Below are 24,212 nucleotides of genomic sequence, written 5' to 3'. Positions count from 1 at the left end.
GGTCCCGTAATGACATGTCCCGTGATGACATGTTAGGGTGTTTGGAGACCTCTTTTAGCATCTTGCGGTCTGCTCTCGGGGTGAACTTACTTGGACGACCAAACCTGGGCATGTTGGCAGTTGTTTTGAAAGCCCTCCACTTGTTGACTATTTTCCGGACAATGGAATGGCTGATTTCAAAATCTTTTGGGATCTTTTTAAATCCCTTACCAGACTCATAAGCTGCTACAATTTTCCTTCTGAAGGCCTCAGACAGCTCTTTTGCTCTCACCATGGTGCTCACTCTCACTTCAACAGTCAGGAGCACACCAAACTAAATGTCTGAGGTTTAAATAGGGCAAGCCTCATTCAAATTGCTGAGTAACGATTTTCTAATCATGTGCACCTGGTGTGATATACCTGTGTGTGAGTTGAACCATTTTAAGTGGGAATAAATGTGGGGGTGTCCAAATTTTTTCCTCATTTGGAATATGCATTTTTGTAGAATTACATTTACAGAAGATCTTGAAAAGTCTTTCCTTCAGTTTTAATTGTTTAATTATATTCCTATAATCTCTCAGTATTGTTAAAATTGAGATTAAATATCTATATATCCAAAAATGTTACAGAAATACACAGGCTTTCATAGAGTGTCCTAACTTTTTCACATGACTGTAGTTCTTCGAGATAACAACTGCTAGATAAACAATTCCTTTGCATAATATTGAAACTCACGAGTGTAATTCTTTGGATTAGTGTTTTACAAGACATGCTGAATAACTCTTATTACTGGATTATCAATGCTATAAAAAGATTCGAAGTACTACAAATCAGGTTCGAACGTGATCTATTATCTGCTACAAGAAGAACGCACAGAAAAGTACAAGTTCTTACTTTATTGCGGGAATAAATAGGTAGTGATAAAACTAAAAGACAGCTCGAGCCATGCAGAAACTTGCGAAGTGGCTAGCCACGCCAACAGGGGGAGAGGATGGTTTGTGTTTTCTTACAGCAAAGCCACATCGGGCTATCTGCTGAGTCCACCGAAGGAAATCGAACCCATAGGGAGAGGATGGAAGATAAATATAATTTTTGACTAAGTATGGTCATTTGTTGCATGGCCTGGAAAACAAAGAGGACTATTAGAGTGATGGATGTGACTAGCTATACAGCAAAAGATAGAGGTTAGTCCAATTGTGAGGTGCTCATAGAAAATGAATAAACAAGTGCTTAACTAGGAATGACATATGATAATAAGCAATGATAACTTAAATATGTTACGAATTTTGTAATTTATTTCAGACGAGTCGCCCATTTATTATGCTACGTAATGCGATTTCAAACAGTCGAAGATTTTAATTTTAATTTAGAAGTTAATTAAATGTCAATATGTATTAAATTTGTAATATTTGCCAACAAGAATGATCCACACAATTTTCTTTTTTAACACAAATTTATTTTTATATATAAAAAAGTACAATTTATAATAACAGTTATTAGAAATAATTATTTTTATACAAAAGTTTTACAAACTCGCAAACAATATTCAGTCTTGTATCAGGTCTGGAACCGAATATTTTATCAAAGGTCCAGGTCCATGAGGCGAAAATTAATTTTACGTTGATACACAGATACACTTCATTTGAAGGGAAAGCTCGCGAGCTCTATTCTTCACACATGATTTTTCTGCTGTGTATGTTTATGTGATTTCTTACAGCAAAGCCACATCGGGCTATCTGCTCAGTCCACCGAGGGGAATCGAACCCTTGATTTTACCATTGTAAATCTGTAGACTTACCGCTGGATCAGTGGAGGACAATTACGTCCTGCAAATATTAAGGTCGGAAGTTAATTCTCTGAAGTTTAACGGTTCGTAATGTTCGAAATCTATAAATGTTCATGGTGAAATTTCTGTAATTTTCTAGTTAATCAGCGTTTATCACAATTATAAGCTTTCAAGGCTCGTAGCATACTGACTGAAGCAAACTAACAATATTCTATTACTGTCTCTTGGCTTTTTGCGATGGTTTGCTTTATACTCATTAGATGAGATTCTCAAAACTCAACAATATTCGAAGTTACTCTAGTGCATTCGTAAAACATATATTGTTGATTCTTACTCTCAACAATCTTTTACAAATTTAGAGAACAGGCAGTGCTTACGCAATACGTATCCAACAATATATCACATGCATCAAACTGGAAATAACTAATACTACTATGACAAATACACCAATACAAAGCCTCCTTTTAGTTTGTTTTGTTTTTTAATTTCGTACAAACCTACTCGAGGGCTATCTGTGCTAGCCGTCCCTAATTTAGCAGTGTAAGACTAGAGGGAAGGCAGCTAGTCATCACCACCCACCGCCAACTCTTGGGCTACTCTTTTACCAACGATTAGTGGAATTGACTATCACTATTATAACACCCCTGTTTGATGCGACGGGGATTCGGACCCTCAGATTACAAGTGCCTTAACAACATGGCCATGCCAAGCAGGAAAACTGGCATGGTGAACTCTAAACAACTAATTTTCGCCAAGTAATAAAAAAATTAAAACATATAAGTATGATATACAGATGGCAATGCCAAAAATATAGAAACATTGTATGCATGAATACAAAAAAAAAACAACATACAAAAAACATGAATATCCAAATATTTCAACGAAACTTTTATCAACAATTAAATGTTGAATTCCTTTTATTTACATGAATTTAGGTTTGAATAAAAGCATTTAAAAGGAATAATGCTTTAAAGTCTTACAATGACTATTTCCATAAGTAAGGTTTGGTTTGTTTCAAATTTTGCGCAAAGCTACTCGAGGGCTATCTGCACTAGCTGTCCCTACTTTAACAGTGAAAACTATAGGGAAGGCAGCTAGTCATCACCACCCATTGTCAACTCTTGGGCTACTCTATCACCAACGAATAGTGGGATTGACCGTTACATAATAACACTCCAACGTCTGAAAAGGAGAGCATGTTTGGTGGGAAGGGGACTTGAACCCGCGACCCTCAGATTACGAGGTCGCACGCCTTAACACGCTTAGCCATGCCGGGTCCCTTCTTTTAGAAAACTTTTGATGTTACAGTGAAGAATACGACTAGCCAGCGCCAGTTTCGTTATCTTGACTGTTGTTAGTTTTTGAAAAGAAAAAAAATATCATTCTACATGTGCCTTTTATATTATAACCATGGCATTTAAGGTATATTAAAAGTTTTGTCTTTAAAATATTATCAGAACTTATCTATATGTAATAAGGCCGGTTTGTATGTTTGTTTTAAAGCGCAAAGCTGCACAATAGCTCTCTATAATCTGCCCATCGTAGGTATCAAAATCCGTTTTCTAACATTAACAGGTCAGATTTAATCGATAATAATTGAAGTAACAAAAATTAATATAAACAGATTCATAAACCTAAGTATCCCTTCCTATTACGAAACGTGGGATTAATCACGTTTTACTATTTAATGATGATTTAAATCCTTTAAAATAGTTTCGTGTTCGTCTGTTGATCAAATATAAGATACACACACCTCACTTCAGTGTTAAACGCTTTTCAGTTAAAAACTTCACTATTTTACAAACTGGAACAAAATCTGTCTAGCATTTATCTTGCGTTTTAGTCAAAATGAAAAGAACAAGAGACGGTCTATTTGAAAATAACTGAAAGTATAAATTTTTACACATCATTAGTGATTACTTCAGATTTTCATGGATTCTTGGCACTTTGCCAACTTCTCAACACCAATCGATGATAACATTGCCAGAGTGATTACTATAATTCATTTGGATTTAGAACAAATATGACAGGCGTCTTGTTTAACAGCATAACCGAAGAGTCGTAAAATGAACAAAAGTTTATTCGTCTGGCAGTTTCCTAAAGAATAATTTATTTTCTGATTGTTTCCAGTTCCAATACGTCACGTTTCGTCTTATTTCCTAGTAATGACGATTTTGTTTTTGAAATAAGGAAATATAAATAGTTCGAAAGAACATTTCTCATTCATTTCGTTAATGTCTTGCAAATATTTGTTATAATGTGTTAAAGTAATGGTATTGTGTTACCTTTGATTGCTAGCGTGTAGGCGTCACATACATAGTGTTGGGTTTGGGTTTTTCTTAGCCATAACGAAACAACGCGCGGAACGATGTTTTATGGATATTCTTATACACTGCTGGCCAAAATCTTAAGGCCAACGAACATAAAGAAAAAATATGCATTTTGCGTTGTTAGACTTAACCACTTATTTCCTACCCTGTTTATGACTACTTTTTGGTATGGTCTTAAACTTTTGACCAGCTATTACTTAGGCTAATTTCATAGTGTTCACATTTTTCCTATTAAATGCTAAAAAAGTTTTTTATTTCTATTTTTCCTTTTCTTATTTTAATCTTTCGAAGCTCTACTCAAATAAGTGGTTGAGTCTAACAACGCAAGATGCATAATTTTTCTTTATGTTCATTGGCCTTAAGATTTTGGCCAGCAGTGTATATATATAACAAAAATATAATATTTTATTCATAAGTAGAATTTTATGATACCGACAATAAGAAAAAAAGCAGGAAATGATCGCCTTGGCGGTTTCTTAAAATATTTTATAAGCTCAAAATATATTTGTATATATGGTAACTTATTTACTCACTCTTGTGTCACAGTTTTGCAAAATCTTACCATATGAAAACTCGATCAATTTAAACCAAGTTATTACAACACATCACAAAATTCTAAATGACCTTTGCTTTTATTACCTCCGCCACCTAAGGTTGACGGATATTGTTTCATCTGATTGTGTTTATCAACTACATTTCTTGTAAACATCTGCATAAATTTTGAAGAGAGTTGGTATACATTTGGACTATGACCCAAATTAGAAGATATTAATTTTGGATGGTTAAGGTCACAGGAAGATAACAAAAAAAATCCCTTTGCTTTAACATTATTTTTCATATGATTGCTCTCTCTATTACTCAGTCAAAAATGATCACATTTTGTTGAGACTTGGTGGAAACATGTAGAATTTTATTCCTCGTTGTCCTTTCAAAAGAGATTCATGTTCGCTGATAACGACAGACATACGGACATATTTTCTTAATTTTTGAGAGCCAAATATGATCAACGCTGCGTAGTAGTAGGTATGCGCTCTACTGAGAATGTGAGTTTTGGGATCCAAATCGCATGGGCAAGTAATAGATTTTTCAGGTAAGCCAACCCTTTGGTAATGTTAACGAATCTGTAGTTTTTTTGTATCCTTGTTCTGTTTGTATTCTGTATACATCTAACTGTATTTTCATGGAAGGAATAATGGAAGGAATAATACATCTATAAAGAAATTACACAGCATCAATGTAGATCACTCAGAATCAATGTAGACCACTCAGAAACACATCCTTGGCTATTTTGTTACTACTGTTGGCAAACAAAAATGAACTATTACAGGAGGCAGCACCGTTTGTCTCTGAGTGAATAGTAGGTGTGGAATCAGGTTCCGTGAAGTTTAAATTAAAAGCTTATTTCCTAGTAATTAGTATGTTGTATGTTGTTTGTTTGGTATTAAACATAAGATTACACAATTCGCTATCTTTGCTTTTCCAACCATGGATGTGGAAATCCGCTTTCTAGCTGTGTGAGTGCGCACACATGTCGCTGTGACACTAGGGTGGAGGGCAGTGTTATAAAATAATCATATAAAACATACTTTAATTTTCCACGTTTTCAAGAGTAGCTCGTCACAGCATTAAATGGTGGAAGTTTATTTTTAATCTTACAGTGTCAACTAGAAGTGTGTCGCAGAATGTGTGTGTTCCCCCTGCAAATGTTTTCACCTGAATTTCTTCTGATCCGATTCATTATAATGCTCAAAAATTATAAACTCATGACTGAGCGGGATGTTTGATATTTTAGAAGTAGGGTTTGTTATTTTACGATGTATATATATATATCTTACTTTTTTAATACTCTAGTGGCTCTAAGCGGCAAGCTTTGGGCTTATAACGCTAGAAATCGGATTTTGATACCCGTGGTGGGCACAACTCCAACAACTCATTGCGTAACTCTGTGTTTAACAAATATACTTCATTCAATCGACTTTCCTTTACTACTTAAACATAACTTAAGAAATCAACTGCAAGATCGTTTTATCGAAAAACTAAAATGAAGAAAGAGCAATTTTTAATATTTTGATAAATAATGAGAAGGAAAATTATACTCGAAAATATATGTAAAAGAAAATTAATATGTTCATTGAGAAATATCGTGTACTCCTGATCTACACTATATATTACATATTCATGAGAATTATTTAATAAGCTATTTCGTCCAAAGAGCTAAAATATATATATATAAACCTAAATGTTTTCTTTGTTTTAAAACTTGAAAGTATAAACTTTTCAAAAAAGAATATTTTGGATTATAAATTCTCAACACTCTGCATAATGTTTGCTTTACTTAAAAGTCTTAGAGGTTTTCTGAGGTTATGAAATATGACAGAATAATATGAATTTGCCTGTCTTATATCTATTTTGAATACAAATAAGGAGACGTAACACAAAATACACATACCAGCGATTTGCATGTATTAATAGTATAACGCCATTTCAAAATGAATAGCGGATTGTTACGAAAAGTGTTCACTTCAGTAAAAAAGAAAAACAAGAATCCAAATACAATTTCTTTTTTACATTCTAAAATCTTCAATAATGTGTATAAAACAAAATACAAGCTTTCGAACGAATATAAATAATTCTCTGAACAAAGGTAGAACGAGTTTCAGAGATTCATGTTTTAATAGATGTGTTTATGTTTTATTTGAAATGAGTTAGGTTTCTAGATTTGTTGAGTAAACAGAAAAGAAAATAACGATACCATTTTCGTATCGTGAGAGATGAAGTTGCATATTTAATAATTTATTGTATTCTTTGAGTCAGAAAAGAAATGTTCCCGATTTCATTGTTGTTGTTGTTGTTTTTAAATCGTGTATAGTAAATTCCTTATTAAATTAAACTCAATACTGCGTGCATTTATATAGGAAATCTATATGAATCCCAAGGACTGCAAGCAGACAGATTTATTGCACAGCTCCTTTGTTACTTTCTGTAATGAGTTTCACCTGTCGTCGGTCATATCTTGTTTATAATAATTTGTTTATTTGCATAGAGAAATAACCACAATCAAAGGAGAGAAGATATAAGAACCAGATATTTAATTAAACTACGACGACATAAAGAAAACCCATTTGAATCCTTCCTATATTGAAGTTATGATGAAGACGAGTCGTTTCTTTCTTTTGGTTTGTTATTTTATACAGAAAGTTTGCGAAAAGCAACACATCTAGTATCTGAACATAGTCATTTCTAGTTATATATTATGTATAATGGTTATTACCCACGATAACTTTAGTGGAACATAAATGCATAGGTATTTTCACAAACTTGCAAGTGTTATCCTCAACTTGCTAGAATTAAAATGATTCTACCCATGTTTGGTAGCAAATATATAACGGATATATGTCGTTTACAAAATAATTCTGCTAAGATGATTGTGTTCTGCCAAAAGTTAAACTGTCAATCTGTTGTTTGTTTTTTGAATTTTGCCTAAAGCTCTACGAGGGCTATCTACGCTAACCATCCCTAATTTAGCTATGTAAGACTATATGGAAGGCATCTAGTTATCACCACCCACCGCCAACTTTTTGTCTACTCTTTTACTAATGAATAGTGCAATTGATCTTCACGTAATAACACCCCCACAGCTGAAAGGGCGAGCGTGTTTGGTGTGACGGGGATTCAAATCCGCGACCCTCGAATTACGAATTGAGATCCCTAATCACCTGGGACCTTTGCCGTTTGCCAGATACACTGCTGGCCAAAATCTTCAGGCCAATGAACATAAAGAAAATATATTCATTTTGCGTTGTAAGACGCAACCACTTATTTGAGTAGAGCTTCGAAAGATTAAAATAAGAAAAGGGAAAATAACAATAAAATCGTTTTTTAGCATTTAATAGGGAAAATATGAAAACTATGAAATTAGCCTAAATACTAGCTGGTCAAAAGTTTAAGACCATTCTGAAACGAAGTGTTAATCGATAAACACGTAATGAAATTTAGTCATTTGTGTTCAAGCATTAGCGTTTTCAATATCTCTCACTGACACCTACTGTGTTACACTGGGTAAAAACATGGCAAAGGCTTAAAAGTTAACAGAGTTTGAACGTGGCAGAATTGTCGAGCTGCAAAAGCAAAGTCTCTCTCAACGTGCCATCACTGATGAGATTGGACATAGTAAAACTGCTGTTGCGAATTTATTAAAAGACCCTGAGGGGTACGGAACGAGAAGTTCAAGTGATCAGCCCAAGAAAATTTCGTCGGCGTTGAGCAGGATGATTCGACTTGTTGTCCAGCAAGACACCAGCCGATCGTCGAACAAGAATAAGGCCATTACAGACGCAGAATACAACTCAAGAACAATAAGACGGCATCTACGAGAGAAATGCTTTAAAAACTGAAAACGTCTTCAAAGGCCACGCCTCTTTCCACACCATGAAACAGCTCGGTTAAACTTTGCTGAAAAGCACCAAACATGAGACGTAGGAAGGTGGAAGATGGTTTTGTTCTATGGTGAGAAAAAAATTAAACTAGGTGGTCCAGGTGGCTTCCAACGTTATTGGCACGATATCCTACCGTAGACATTTTCTACACGACACAGTGGAGGAGGTTCCATCGTGATCTGGGATACTTTCTCCTTCCATGGAACAATGGAGCTTCAGATTATACAGGAGCATCAAACAGCAGCTGGCTACATTGGCATGTTGGAGAGAGCATCCTTATTGACTGCAGGCCCTCGCTTGTGTGAAAATGACTGGATCTTTCAGCAGGACAACGCTGCAGTCCACAATGCCCGCAGGATAAAGGATTTTTCATGGCGAATAACGTGATTCTTTTGGACCATCCAGCGTGTTCGCCCGAACTGAACCTCATTGAAAATGTTTGGGGGTGGATGGCAAGGAAAGTCTATAGAAATGGGTGTCAATTCCAAACAGTGCATGATCTTCGTGAAGCCATCTTCACTACTTGGAATAACATTACAGCCAGCCTTCTGAAAACGTTTATATCGACCATGCCAAAGCGAATGTTTGAAGTTATTCGCAATGACGGCCGTGCAACTCACTACTGAGACCTCTTGTTGGGCATTTCCTACCCTGTTTAGGACTTCTTTTTGGCTATGGTCTTAAACTTTTAGCCAGGTGGTATATAGGCTAATTTTAAAGTATTCACATTTTTCCTATTAAATGCTAAAAAGGTTTTTTATTTTTATTTTTTTACTTTCACCTTTCAAGATGTCTCTTTATCACTTGCACTATAAGTCAGACAGAACGTATTTAAAGTTAGCTGTTTGCGAAAGGGAAGATTCCAAAGTGCCTTTCTTCTTCCCTCATAAACTTAGGGAAAATATAAGAAAACTATCTTAATCTGTTCCACACGTTGGAAATAAAAAATAACTAAAGATTTGGATCGAGGTACAAATATGTTGGGGCCCGGCATGGCCAAGCGTGTTAAGGCGTGCGACTCGTAATCTGAGGGTCGCGCGTTCGCATCCCCATCGCGCCAAACATGCTTGCCCTTTCAGCCGTGGGGTCATTATAATGTGACGGTCAATCCCACTATTCGTTGGTAAAAGAGTAGCCCAAGAGTTGGCGGTGAGTGGTGATGACTAGATAGCTGCCTTCTCTTTAGTCTTACACTGCTAAATTAGGGACGGCTAGCACAGATAGTTCTCGAGTAGCTTTGTGCGAAATTTAAGAAAATACAAATATGTTGATCATTTAGCTGTCTGCCTTCTTCCACATTTTTATTGAGGTATTTTTTATAGTTCTCGAAAGGCTAGTGTCTCCCTGTGAGACAGCGATACATTTATTGGCCTGCAATGCTTAATCCAGTGTTCGATTACCCACAGCTGACAAAGTGCACATAGTCTGTTGTGCAGCTTTGTGCCAAACTAACAAAAACAATGACGAATAGAATGCCGGAGTTTCATCTTGTAGTCACTATCTCTTGTTTGTTTTAAGTCACTTACAAGTAGGGTTTGACATGGCCTGGTAGTTAGGGAAACCTACAAGTCACGAGTTCGAATTCCAACACTGAAAGTGCTTTTCGTTTCCGCTGTTGGAGCGTTATAATGTGACAGTCAATCTTATTATTCGTTGGAAAAGATTACCCCAAGAGGTGGCGGTGGGTAGTGCTGACTGTCTGCTTTCTCTCTAATCTATCACTTGTGGTTTTGTGTAATACTCAAAAATAAACAAAACAAACACTGAATAGCGACTTTTTTGTTTTTGTTTTGCAATCTCAAAAACCACGAATGACATAAATAGGATCCTGTTCCATATTCCAACTCAGCCCTATCTCCAGCATTGAGAATAATTTTAAACGAGATCCTGTTTCTTTTTCTTAATTAGTACACCCTCAAGCGTCATGGATGATTCAAATAGGATCGTGTTCCCTTCCCTGGACAGTGCAACATTAAGCATCGAAGAGAGCATTTTATGGGATTCTTTCTCTTCTCTTCCTCGGTCAATGTGATACCAAATTTTCTGATATGTGATAGCGGGTTAATGAAACGTATATATTAAACAAAGTAATTATTTTATAGTTCACTTCATTAAAGGTTTCCTCAAATACGGAAAATATACTATCCTCTTTTTTTTTAACAACCCTGTTAAGAATACTACTTCTGTCTTTGGTTCGTTTGCCTTTTTTTCTGCTGGTACAATATACATTGGAATCATTATAAAGCACGATCAAAATTTCTTTAGAGCCTTTAAGATTTTTATAAATGACACTTTTGGTGCAAATTGTGGATTTTCTATTCAGATGGGTGGCCCGGCATGGCCAGGTGGTTTGGGCACTTGTATCACAATTTGAGGTTCGCGGGTTCGAATCCCCTCGCCATCAAACATGCTCGTCCTTTCAGCCGTGAGGAGGTTATAATGTGACGTTCAATTCTACTATTCATTGGTGAAAGAGTAGCCCAAACGTTGGCGATGAATAGCTGCCTTCGCTCTAGTCTTTCACTGCTAAATGTGTGACGGCTGGCGCAGATATCCCTTTTGTAGCTTTGCACGAAATTCGTAACAAACAAGCTAGTCAACTGGGCAAAGATGTGTCGTTAAGAGTTAAAAACTGTCGATCACTATGTGTATGCACTAGGTGGCACTAGTTACTTACTTTATATTGTGAAAATAGTAAACGCAGAAGCGTCAATAAATGCCACGTGTGATTCTTATGCCTCACAGTTGATCGTTAACTATCTACATATTCATTTTAACTTTAGAATTAGGGCGGTGTTCACTAAAAAATGAAGTTTTACCTTTATAATGACTTTTAAAAGAAGATTATTTTAACACGGTAGCAAATGTAAATGTATGCTCCAATACAAATCATAGCTACTATAATATACATGAATTATACGAATCATCACACATCAGAATAGACGAACTGTTTCGCAGAATACTTGTCGTATACCGAGAATACTTCTACTGAAAGTGTAGGTTTAAAAGTATCTCTCATGTTATTTTTGGTGTTCTATAAAGCGGTCTAGAAAGTGATAGGCCATTTAACGCTTGAATTATAGCTTCTTGAGAAAGTATGGTCGACTTTATACATATAAAAAACTGTTACTGTGGCGATTTTAACATATAAGATTTAGTAAGAAACTATAACGAAACTACGGAAACTTTGATTACTGTGATAAACGATAAAAGCTGTGATAAATCCAGTAATAGAATAACGAAATAACAAAACTTGCTTATTAAATTAAAATTGGTTCCAACACTATGTTTCGTAGGTAAGAAAAGATTTATAAAAGAGGTGGACAACTTTAAATGTTCTAGAGATGTTCGAGTGCATGTACTTTAAAAAAGGGTTGATCGGAAAACAAAACAAAATCAAAGTGAGATGACGGTCACTTATATCGATATTTGATTCTACTTATCTGACCGATGTAGCCCAGCATTTGTTTAATATTATACTTTAGAAGTTTGGTTGATTCAACTTGTAGTTATTTTACCTACCTTTGTATTATCTATTATCCAAAATCTCTGTTAGTTCAAGGAGAAATATTTCTTTCGTATATTATGGTATTAGAGATAACTTGCTCCCACTATCCAGGTGTCACAGACAAAATTGTTAATTGAGAACTGTGATTTCATGTTTTGTTAACTCTTGCTTAACTGGGTAGGTTAACAATAAGGAACGCCAGGCATATGAACTATACATCTTAGATGGAAGAATTTTAGTTGGTTAATTTGTTTGCTCTGTATTAACAACGATTTAATTTCTTCTGTTCAGTATAACTCAACAAACTCTATGTGGCCTGGTAACTTGCTGTGAATTGAAATAAGAGCTCTACTGGTGCTACCTGTAACCTAAAATGAAGAGATTGATTCCACATGCAAACAAAATCACTATTTATAAAAACGTCTTGCATATGGTGACGTAGTGGTGTGCGTTGCCGCAGATGTTAGCTGTGGCACCACGAACGATCGGTACATGTGCATATTTGGTTCACAGCAAGTTATCGACTAGTCTACATTGCATTACCGTTAGCTTATAGTTTATGTTACAGATCTTTCTAAAGATAAAATTTGTACATCGAGTCTGTTAAAAGATATAGAGCCATGTTACAAACCTTTTCAAAGGAGAGAGAGAGACTTTAAGTAGCACAGTAGAGCGTTCAGGATTGTGTTGGGTTTCGAAACCACGTCCAAAGTAAAGAGTTATTGTTGTAGTAAGATCTATGGAAAATGAAGTCCATGTTTTAAAACCTAATTCGGACAAAGTAATCAAACAACAGTGGTTTTAAACATCTTTAAATTTTTAAACTTTCGAATATCGCTTATTTGTTATTAAGCACACGGCTATACTAAGAGCTACTTGTGCTCTGCTAACCACGGGTATCGAAACCTGGTTTGTAGCATTATAAATCTGCAGACATACCATTGTGCGACTGGATGATAAAGCTAAATAGGAGAAATATATTCATCCGCAAAATGTAGATTTTGGTTACGAAAGAGAACTATCTGACCCGAAAATCTATTGCGATAAAACAAGACATACACTGCTGGCCAAAATCTTCATGCCAATGAACATAAAGAAAAATTATGCATCTTGCGTTGTTAGACTCAACCACTTATTTGAGTAGAGCTTCGAAAGATTAAAATAAGAAAAGGGAAAATAAAACTAAAAAACGTTTTTAGAATTTAATGGGGAAAATGTGAACACTATAAAATTAGTCTAAATACTAGCTGGTCAAAAGTTTAAGACCACACTAAAAAGATGTCCAAAACAGGGTAGGAAATGCCCAACAAGACTAGTAGTAGTGAGTTGCACGGCCGCTATTGCGAATAACTACAAACATTCGCTTTGACGTTTGCAGAAGGCTGGCTGGAATGTTATTCCAAGTGGTAAAGATGGTTTCACGAAGATCATGAACTATTTGGAATTAACGTCCATTTCTATAGACTTCCCTTGCCATCCATTCCCAAACATTTTCAATGGGGTTCAGTTCGGGCGAACACGCTGGATGGTCCAAAAAAATCACGTTATTCGCCATGAAAAAGTTCTTTGTCCTGCGGGCATTGTAGATTGCAGCGTTGTCCTGCTGATAGAACCAGTTATTTCCACACAAGCGAGGGTCTTCAGTAAATAAGGATGCTTTCTTCAACATGCCAATGTAGCCAGCTGCTGTTTGATGTTCCTGTATAATTTGAAGCTCCATTGTTCCATGGAAGGAGAAAGCACCCCAGATCATGATGGAAACTCCTCCACTGTGTCGTGTAGAAAATGTCTCCGGTGGGATATCCTTTTCGTGTCAGTAACATTGGAAGCCACCTGGACCACCCAGTTTAAATTTTTCCCACCATAGAACAAAACCATCTTCCACCTTCCTACGTCTCATGTTTGGCGCTTCTCAACAACGTTTAACCGAGCTGTTTCATGGTGTGGAAGGAGGCGTGGCCTTTGAAGACGTTTACAGTTTTTAAAGCCTTTCTCTCGTAGATGCCGTCTTATTGTTCTTGAGTTGTATTCTGCGTCTGTAATGGTCTTATTCTTGTTCGACGATCGGCTGGTGTCTTGCTGGACAACAAGTCGAATCATCCTGCTCAACGCCGACGAAATTTTCTTGGGCCGATCACTTGAAATTCTCGTTCCGTATCCCTCAGGGTCTTTTAAGAAATTCGCAACAGCAGTTTTACTATGTCCAATCTCATCAGCAATGGCACGTTGAGAGAGACCTTGCTTTTGCAGCTCGACAATTCTGTCAACGTTTTAGCCTTTTTACCCAATGTAACACAGGAGATATCAGTGGGAGATGTTGACAACGCTTATGTTTGAACACAAATGACTCAATTTCATTACGTGTTTATCAATTAAAGCTTCGTTTCAGAATGGTCTTAAACTTTTGACCAGCTAGTATTTAGGCTAATTTCATAGTGTTTACATTTTCCCTATTAAATGCTAAAAAGTTTTATATTTTTATTTTCACTTTTCTTATTGTCATCTTTCGAAGCTCTATTCAAATAAGTGGTTGAGTCTAACAACCCAAAATGCATATTTTTCCTTTATGTTTATTGGCCTTAAGGTTTTTGCCAGCAGTGTATTACCTTTTACCTTTTACAGCATGAGTAACAAATTGAGGATGACGAAGAACAGAAGCCAAAACAAAAACATTTTAAATGTAATATGTTAAGATTATGTTCAATAATTCATCTATAGAGTTTAGTTTATGGTTTTTGTTCCTGCATGGAAAAGTTATTTATATTGTTCCCAGCGAATCATTTATGAAGCATGAAAATTTGGTGTGTGAAAATGTACAGGAAATCCAATAAAATATACTTTTATCTGTTGTTTTATTTTTGCGCAAAGGTGCTCAGTGCAATGTATTATCTCCACTGCTTCTCTTCCAGGTATAATAAAAAGGAACGTTGTGAATTATATGTTGTAGTTTCGAAAGGAAGACAACATTTTAAGTGCATGGTCTTTTTGCCAATAAAAGAGTTATATATACATATACATACTAATAGTAATTTATACCATATTTTATATGGTTTATTTGTATATTATTAAGCACACAGCTGCACAGTGGACTATCTGTTTTCTGCCCACCACAGATATCGAAACCCAGTTTCTGGCATTGCAAATCCGCAAATATACCGCTGTGCCACTGTGTGGTTTTATGGCACTGATAACTCATTTTTTTCTTTCTGTATTAGAAGCAAAAACCAAAGGAACATTTAAACTATCACATTTCAGAAATGATTATGGCAAAATGTTGATAAAATACAGTCTCATTTCGTCTAATAAACTACAGAGAAACAGAAATAAAAACCATAGTTAGTATAACAGAGGTTAAAGTAATAGATCAAATTTGGTCATTAGTTTACTTGATTGATAAAGGGAATAGACAGGATCTTTAAGAGAGAGTAAAGCTGCTAAAATATGGCAGAAATAGTTGTGTTAAAGGCCTTTTAAGAGTTTAAAAAGATGTCATAAAGAGAATGGGATAGCTATGTGAAAGATCCTTTAAAGTTTGAAAAGATGACACAAGTAGCAGCATTAGAAAACCTGGAGGTGGTTGTTGTCGTTTTTTAATTAAACCCAAAGCTATACAATGGACTCTGTGCTCTTCCCACCACGGGTATCGAAATCCGGATTTTAGCGTTGTAAGTCCGCAGACATACCGCTGAGCCAGTGGAGAGCGAATCTGTAGGAGAGTGAAAAAAATGCCAAAAGGAATACAGTAATTTGAACCACATATAAGATATAAAAATTCAAAATTTAGGTTTTACACAGTAAAACCAGAAGATTACACAACGCTACATGTGTAAAATAGAATCACTTTAGTATTATAAAATTCATATTTCTTTTTATCTTCTAAATATATTCTCTCTCAAGGAGTGGCAGACCAACTGTAACATGACAGATTAAACAAACGTTTAACCAAAAACCTTGAATTAAATGTGTATTACATAATTCATGGTCCTCACATAAAACACTTGTAGAAATTTGAAGAGTCTAATAGAAACTATAAACAAAATTAATTTTATGCAACTCAATAAGTTTCTTTCCGCAGTCAATTAACTTTTAATTACCGTTTATATAATAAGTTACCAGGATGTCTAGCAAAGTGATAATTGTGGCACCCTTTGTTTTTTTCAGTATGCCAATTTGATAATTGAAATTCAAACCAAGAAAAACTAAAGCTGACCACGTGCTATATCACAACTAATTACATTAATCTTAAAAGCAAAAAAGGTAAAACAGAAGTAAACGTATTAATTTTATTGTAATGTAAATATTATTCGGAATCACAAAAATCATGGGGAATATTTATCCCTATCCAACCTTATCTCATGACGTTAAAATATAAAACAAAAGTAGTAGAATTATTTGTGTAGACCTTAAGTTAATTTGTAAAAACATTTTTTTCTCTAAAGTGTTTGAAATCTATTGATTTACTCTAAAATCTTTATGACTCTAAAACCTTAGATATATAATTTGGGTAACTTAGATATCAATACTATAACTCGAGAGTTATCAGTTAAAATGCAAATTCATAAATTTACACTTTATTACGAATTCTGAAAGAGAGTGCAAGATTTATAATGTTTGCTATTATTGTGACAATTTCAATTTCTAGACCGATTTCTTTTGCATTATTCGGTATAAAATGGAATAATCCAAAATCTAATAGTCCCCCGCTAGGCTATCTGCGCTAGCCGTCCCTAATTTAATGGTGTAAGACTAGAAGGAAGGCAACTAGTCATCACCACCCATCGCCAACTCTTGGGCTACTCTTTTACCAATGAATAGTGGGATTGACCGTCACATTGTAATACTCCCACGGTTGAAAACGCGAGCATGTTTGGTGTGATGGGGAGTCGAATCTGCAACCCTAAGATTACCAATCGGGTATCTTAACCACCTGGATATGCCGGGCCGGAACAGCAGTAAGTCTTCGGATTTACAAGGCTAAAATTAGGGGTTCGATTGCCCTTGGTGGACACAGCAGATAGCCCGATCTGGCTTTACTGTATGAAAAAACCCCACAAAATCTGATCTTCGTAATAATAACGAAAGCATTTCAGTTCAGAAATTCAGGTTAGTTTACTAATGTTTACTGATAGGCCTAATTTCATAGCAGACGCTAATGCTACATACAGTTCCACTTGCTAACGTCTGTTGTGTGCAGGATATTTTCTCGTGTCTTTACTTTCTTCGTTAAAATACAAACTCAAAAGTGAACTAACAGACAAGATAACTAACAAACCCTTTAAATCAATAGTCAATCATCCACTTTGACGGACTTACAGAAATCAATAATTTCTAGCGTAACTCGCTTTTTTATAAAGCGTAAAATAATTTTTTTATGTATAGACCTTTCGTGAAACGTTTCGACACGCGAGACATGATAACGTCCTCAAGACGAACAAAAATACAAACGTCTAAATTTAAAAATATCATACCATTTAACACAGTCTGTTCTGTGGATTATGAAGTTCTTTGAATAATCCTATTACAGAAAAAAATAACAGCAAGATTATATTAAAATACAGTACCTTCATTTAACAATAAAATGACTTCTGACAACTAACGATATTAATATTCATTAATATAAACGTTACAATTATTAAGTGTTAATTAACCTTGTAAAAGAAAGTGCAATAAAAATCTTGACTTACAAAACTTTTTTATTTACTCATTTGCTGATACTTAACTATTCAGTGACACACTTTTTATGTGAGCTTATGGTGCAGAGAGACGAAGATTACGTCTTGTGTTTATCAATACCTGCTGGGTTATCACTGGGGGGTGGGGATCATCTTAGGTAGATGATCGTGGGAACCTACCGGTGGCTCTCTTGGATGAAATTTTTGAAATGATATTGACGAGTACCTTAGGCTTCCTCAGTTGACTATTTTACTGTTGGTAAAGCATTTTTTTTCAAAGTTAACCAGTTGGCTATTCTGATGTAATTCAAAATACTAAAATACTGTCATGGCAAGCAACATTTGGTTTGAGCTATCTGGATTATATAAACCATATAACTACTTGTTTGTTCTGTGTATAGGGCTCTTCCCAACATCTTCTACTTTGTTTGTCTTCTGTTTTTGCGTGGATTGTACAGACATACCATGTCACTATGATGACATATAGTCTTATCAGAACTTACCTCATAGTTACCTTTCATCTTATCACTAACTGATTTAAATCTTTCTTGTGTAAATTAGATTCATGTATGGTATCAGTGGCGTTCCGTAGTCTCACTACATGTTCTGTGTTAGTCTCTGCAGAGTGGTGGCCCTCGAACTACAAGTACAGCTCAATGGAACTTTCGGGTCTCTTCCGAAGCCCAGTGATGCTGACGTATTGTCTGTACCTTCATGTAATATTGTTCGCTAGCTTGTGAGTCGTACTTTTTATACCATATTTATAGTATGGTTTGTTTGTTTGTTTATAATTAAGCACAAAGCTACGCAATGGACTAACTTTGCTCTGTCCACGACGAGCATTTAAACCTGGTTTCTAGCGTTGTAAGCTCGCAGACATAACGTTGTGCCACTGGGAAGAGTAACTTAGGAAGCTCGATCAGTTACTGATGGTGCAGCACTTGTGATAGTAAAAATGTAGATCGAATGAACTTTCTTATCCCATGTCTCATAGTTAAAGATCTTTGAAGTTGAAAGGATGCAGAAATAGGTCCGATTTGATTTTTGTATTTGCTAATCCAATTTCTACATATTTTATCCTATATTTAATGCTCCGATTTACATTTGCCCTCAAGTGGCAGAGTAGTATGTCTGTGGACTTACACACTAAAAACCGGGTTTCAATATCTGTGGTGAGCAGAGCTTTGTGCTTAATTCTAAACAAACAAACAAACAAACCTTACATTTTCTATACCTTCTTTGACGATCTTTTGTAATTTTCCTGTAAATCTTCCGTCTCACTCTTGTAATTCGTCTCTTAAATCACTGCCTTCTTTATCGCTTTTCTACTGTTTCCAATGAAACCTCGAAACTGTTGATATGAATACTACTAGATATGTTTGACCTATTAATTATAATAACGTGTATTAAGTTTAGAAAATTATACTTTTTCTTCGTCGTGACAAGATTAATTACGTGTTTAAAAGCCTCCATAGGTGTCATGCGAGTGTTATGTTTGTTTATTTTAGAATTTCCTTGCCAAGCTATATACAGAAAAAAGTTTTTGAAGCGATAGATTAGAAGCTATCAAAAGCACCCACCACAAACTCTGGGTTCTTCTCTTGTCTGACTGGATATTGGAACTCGACTGTTAACCTTATAGAACATTCACGGCTTTAAAGTGCGGAGTGTGTTTTTAACTTTACAAACATATGGCACGTGTACTATTTTTATGTAAACAACATAAATGTAATCAAAATGAGTTTTCTAAAGATGCATAAGTCGGTATTGTACTTTACTTACTTGGACTATGAAATGGTCAGAGAGAACCCTAGCGTTCAGGTGTAGCTGCTCCTAATTTTTAACTACTGACTAGAGGAAAAGTAATCATTCACCAGCACCCATTATCACAAGAACTTTGAATCGAATGATAGCCCTTCTTCTTTACTCAATTGTAAGTCTGCCACTATATAACGTTGAGGAACGGGTTTCCATACTCAAGCTGGGCATAGCACAGATAGCCCATTATATAGTCTTGTGATTAAAAACAAACAAACAAAAACCAATCAGTGAAACCGACTGTCAATCTCTTAAGGTACTCGTATTAAACTCTAAAGTCTGTTTAGCGACATCATGATGTAAACTTTGACTTTCCAATGTATAGCTTGGCATACCAGCCACTATAGTCATAAACCATTTTGGTCATCCAAAGATAATTTTTAGTAGTGTTTCTTTGATAAAGTCAGGGCAAAAAACAAAACAAAAATAAGACTTATAGAATGTTGCAATGTTTTAAGTACGTTTGGAAATTAATCATAAAAAAAATCATTAACCCAGTGAACAAAGTTACGACTGGAACAAAACAATATCTTTTTCCGATATTTTTCTTGATGTGAAGGAAACCTGATCTCTTTTCATTATGTTTTTTTGTTAAGTAAAAATCTTTGGAGGTATTTTGTTCGAAGGTCTGCTGCTGTAAGGTTATTCACTGTAGACGTCGGTAATAACTCGCAGTTCGCTTATCCATTTCAAATGAGCAGCTAAAGTTTGTATATATATATATTTATATGTCAGAAATAACGTTTATAACAGGTAAGTAATCTCACTAGGTTAGATCGCAGTTCCTTACGTAATGAAACAATTCAGCTAAAAATAATAGAAGAAAATGCAGGATAAATAAAAGGTTACTGACATCTAGATAAATACAAAACAAAACCTAAACCCATATTCTATGTAATTGAGGCAATAAAGTCCGTATTATTTTACAGAAAATGTGAATAATTATTCTTAAAGTCTAACTTAAAACTTCAACTCTGTAATTGATAACATGGTAGTATAAACAAATTAAATACATCATTGGTAATTACAGCGTGTTTTAGATCATGTTAAATAGGATAGCTCTTTACGTAAGTATAGAAATAAAGGTATTCGTTTGATACAGTACTATACCTTTAAAAGATAAAATACTTTCATACAATCTGAAAATATCACACGACGATTCATTATCTTTAAAAAATCTATATTTTTAAATACATGCAAAGTTTTTCCTTGATATATCCCTAAGTAAGAACCTTTTGTTTTATTCTCTTAAAAGAATAGTCAAATATTTGAAAACGCTCGAGTTTTGGGTCTCGTTTGAAAACATTATAACTTTTGTGGGTGATATTGTGTGCTAGCTTCTTAACCATAATTTAAATAAATAGAATCATGTCATTGAGGAAAATATAAGGGAATATTCAATATCTGAGCCACTTGAAATTATTTAAGGCAGGATTACAGTAAATTAATCTGTGAGGCTTTTTTTTTTCTCTTTTAATTAACTAAATTTGTGTGCGTTAACAGCATCAAGCTTCGATTTTGTCACTCATCAGGATCTCTACCAGCTTTAACCCCCAAACTGAAATTTTTCTAGGCAGAAGAAGAGTAAATCAATCTATGAGACATTTGACTTTGTCAAATACATCAGGTGAAAGGGTTTGACCTCTTAAGTTGCAAACTGTATTTAGATCTTATATCGGTCAAGAAATGACAGTTTGTACTTGAAAAACTGAGAACCATTGTATGAATGGCTATGTTTCTGCTTATAAAAAGATATTCACTAAGAAATATTTAGCTTAAACACAATATTTTATATGAACTCAGGTTAATTATTTCTAATTTCCTCGAAAGGCTACTTAAGGTAAGGAGCCCAAGACTGAACAAACACTCCAGCTATGGGTTAACCAGTGAACTATATAATTAAATTATGACTTCTTTAGACTTGTATTCAATATTTCTGAAGATACAACCTAAACTACTATTTGCTCTACCACTAGCAACAACACACTGTTTGGATGGCTTAAGAAATTGATCAAACATTACACCAAGATCCTTTTCTTTCATGACACTGTTAGGGTTGTTCCCATTAAAATTATATTTGTAATTCCATTTATGATAATCCGCATGCAATATCTTGTATAATTAAAACCCATCTTCCATTTATTTGTTCAATTCACTAAATTATCTAAATCCTTTTGTAAAGCAGCAACATCTTCTTCATAGTCAGCAACACCCAAGACTAATATCATCAGCAAATTTAAGTTATGTATTGACCATTCCTTCATCTGTGTTATTATTGTAAATAAAAAGGAACACCGCTTGTAACATTAATCTAGTTTGATTGAACTCCATTTATAACAACCCTCTACTTTCTTCCATTTGGGCCACTCTTCTATCTAACTGGTTAACTTATTCTCCACACCTACAGAGATAAGTACAAGCCTTTTATGTGACACTTTGTTAAATGCTTTCTAAAAATCCAGATACACCAAATTTACACCCTTACCGTTATTTACATTTGCAGTAAAATATTCTAAGAATGTCAAAAGATTTGTCAGGCAAGATTTTCCCTCAGTGAAACCATGTTTACTATCCAATAAAATTCTAAATTTAGTTCAATGACTTTGCAAAGTATCCTTTATCAGACTTTTCAAAACTTTTCCCACAACTGATATAAGACTAACAGGCCTATACTTATTGGGACAACTTTTATTACCTGCCACAAAAAACTGTGGCAAGTGCCTCACATATTCAGTCCTCGACCTTCTTTAAACCTCTCAGAGAAATATTATCTGGCCCAGGAGCCTTATCATTCTTTAAACATCCCAATTTTATTTTAACAAGGTCAGAATTTATGTGTCTTGTTCAACTTCGTTTACATCTATCAACTATTCAAGATGAGGATACTGCTTAAATCTTCATTAGCAAAAAGTGACGAAAAATCAGAAGTTAATCACCTAGCCATTTCATAATCATCAGATACAACCTTTCTTTGTTATCCCTCAAAGGTCCCATCCCAATTCTGTAATTTTGTTAAATCCTGTTAATTTTTATGCTTTCAGTCCAAACTTTTTTCATACATCCTTTTGGATGTCCTAATTTCTTGTTTGACCAAATTTCTTTATCTTCTATAATACAAGTGAATTTAATGGAAGAGTACGTAACACCTCTTTTTGAAGCAAGATATTTATACACTCAAATCATAAAGATCTACACATATCGGGATTTAGAATTTTCAAGACGGGGATATCTCTTGTATTTAATGGCATTGGAAAAATAAAAGAAACAATGTCATCGTAAGATAGATGAAATATTGAAAGCAGCAGTAAATAGTGATGTGTTTATGACATGACAACCTTATGACGGAAGGAGCCTTTTGCAATAAAAACTGTGCTGCAGGGCTATTGTGAATAGCAAGGTTGTCAGACAGAGTAAGTACATACAAGACGACGTAGACTATAACGACGTTGTGAGGCTCCAGACGTCATTTTAAAATAACATATTCAACAAATGCATTTGATAGGAAATAGTATTGTGAAAGCTATCTTATTTTAAAAACATTCAAGAATTTTGCTTTTCGCAGCTTGGCAAAGACTACTGATAACCACTACAATAATTTATTCATTTCTGATTGGTATATTTGTACAGAACTTTTTTACTTAAAGTTTCTCCTTATTTACGAAAACACTTTTACAAAGCAAATCGAAAAACTCTCGGTTTCTGTAGTAACAATGATTGATTCACAAACGAAAGCATTGGAAGTTTTCAGGCATCTCTTTCTTTTATATTAAATTTGTAGTGTATCATCGTCAAGAAACAAACAAAAAACAGCAACAACAGAGGCGTCACAAGGTAGTTATAATATTCGGGGCTCGGGTTCATAGGCGCAGAAATTTTCGTAGTTTCAGTATGTATCGACCAACTGGGGATTCTGAACATTGAAAAATGAAGCTAGGCATAGCGACGCCTCTTAAGAAACAACAACAAACAAGAACATTATATATGTAAATTTTCTTAATTTGTTAATATTTTTATTTTAGTTTTAGAATACTTCGAAGATTGGCTCTAGTATATATGGAAGGATTTTTTTTATTCCGAATATTGTCCAAATTTGCCTTTCTACCAAGTAAACTATTTATAGAACAATTTTTTATAACGACGAAAAGAAATAGATTGAATGATTATCGACGTCTGACTAAACATAAAGATAAAATTTTGAATATCAATCTTACAACATTTTCTGATTATAATCATTATGTAGCTGGCTCTAGTTTGTGAATATGAGTTTAAGACAACTCAATGTGCAGGTTTTTAAAATTTGGTGTAAAAAGTGCAAAGCAACAAAATAAATTACAAAAAATTAGTATATTCTGAGTTATGTCGAAAACTTAGGAGAAAACGTGAAGTCAACGTGATTAAAGGAAATTATATGGAAGAATTTAACACGAGACAACTTTAAATTATTAATTAACTTATTGTTCTTGTTTTGCTTTTCTTCTAAATCAACAGATGTAAAAAGTTAATTAGGTTTAACTTACTCGCATAAGAAATTTATTATTTTAAGGTGATTTTTAACCTTTGAACAGGACGTGATGATCATTCTTACGCTTACTTGGAAAGCGGATGCCTTAGATACATGTATAAGAAAACAAATGGGCTCACATGATTCTAAATTCGGTGATTCTTGGCAGGAGCAGTCTAAGG

The sequence above is a fragment of the Tachypleus tridentatus genome, chromosome 9, assembly GCF_004210375.1.
Source record: "Tachypleus tridentatus isolate NWPU-2018 chromosome 9, ASM421037v1, whole genome shotgun sequence".
NCBI classification, from domain to species: domain Eukaryota; kingdom Metazoa; phylum Arthropoda; class Merostomata; order Xiphosura; family Limulidae; genus Tachypleus; species Tachypleus tridentatus.
Note: the sequence above shows the minus strand (reverse complement) of the source record.